The 1,414-nt window shown below is 37.8% G+C and overlaps 1 long non-coding RNA gene across 1 annotated transcript in view; it reads left to right on the plus strand.

Moving 5' to 3' along the window:
• Positions 1-1,414, plus strand: part of LOC107182394 — a 4,402-nt gene that overhangs the window by 1,309 nt on the left and 1,679 nt on the right. The gene's annotated exons all lie outside the window — the stretch shown is intronic.

The following is a 1,414-nucleotide window of genomic DNA, read 5'->3' on the forward strand; positions in this document are numbered from 1 at the left end:
GTACTTCAGGGCAAATCCTAGTTCCACCAGGGAAGTTTTCTTGACATTTTCTAAACCTCAGGAATTCTCTTTTCTTTGGATTCCTATAGAATTTTATGTATTTGCTCTTTCCTGGCTTCATTTTAAGCCCATATTCATTTTAAGTCCATACCCTTTTGTTTTTGTTGTTTTTTTTGTTTGTTTGTTTTGGGTCTTTTTTTCTCTCCCTCTGAGTTCTCACATACTTTTTCATTTATTCTTATCTGTGTGAGCCATCTTACATCTCTTTTTTAATACGGTGGGTTATAAATAAACAAAAACTCTTACATCAGTTATATGTCTCAGAATATCAAGCATTGTGTGATCAAGTTACTTCTCTTAGTAAATTTTGTAGACTAATTTGGACTTTGTGCCTCTTTGTAACAATATCTTAGTTCCTTGGTTATCATTCAGTCATTTGTTGTTTAAAAAATTTATTGAGCACTTACTTTTTAATAGTTTGAGAATACAGTGCTTAGTACGTACAATACAACCTCTGAATTTAGTCTTCTCTGAGGGGAAATAAAGTTCAGAGCTGTGTGAGGCACACTGATGATTTAATAATAGCTCCGGGAAGTGAAAAAAGAAGAAAGCTCCCCCAATGAATGTATACATTGGTTGTAAGATGTACTCTGGTTTTAAGTATGCCCAGCCCGTGTGGCTCAGTGTTTTGAGAGTAGACCCATGAACCAACAGGTCAGCTCAATTCCTGGTCAGGGTACATTGATAGGGCGCGGGCTCAATCCCCAGTAGGGGTCGTGCAGGAGGCAACCGATTGATGTTTCTACGTCTATCCTTCTCCCTTACTCGCTTTAAAATCAATGAAAACATTTTTTAAAGAGTCCAATTGTCCACATTTTTTAATAAAAGAACCTTAGTGTATGGAGGAAAACAAAAGTCAAAGGAAATGTGGCAACACAACCTTTTATTAATCGTAACAGTTTCTAGGCAAATATCTAACGTATGTGTTATGTTGTATGTATACAACTCTATGAGTTGGAAATTTTTTCCCAATTTTGTAAATATAGGCTTAATTGAGACTTAAAGAGGTTAAATAATAAATAGTAGATAAATGGAACATAACTAGGCTGTAAATTATTTATGTAGCAGCCTTCATAGTGGGGCATTCAGGGAACAAAATAGGAAAATTAACTTAAGAATTGAGGTATGAAAATCTGCTTACTGCCACGGCCATTGGAGTATGTATACCCAGCAGTCTTCAGCTAAGCTGGATTTATCCCAAAATGCCCACTCCCACCGGCTCCTCCATTTTGAGTAAGAAGCAGGCAGAGCTCTGCCCTGGCAGACTTGGCATCTATGCTCCTCCCACCCCTCCTACCCAGAATGCCCTGTGCTTCTGAAAGAGGCCATCTGAGAGATTGAAAGTCCTCCTGCT

This window comes from Myotis davidii, unplaced genomic scaffold, assembly GCF_000327345.1.
Source record: "Myotis davidii unplaced genomic scaffold, ASM32734v1 scaffold235, whole genome shotgun sequence".
Lineage (NCBI taxonomy): Eukaryota > Metazoa > Chordata > Mammalia > Chiroptera > Vespertilionidae > Myotis > Myotis davidii.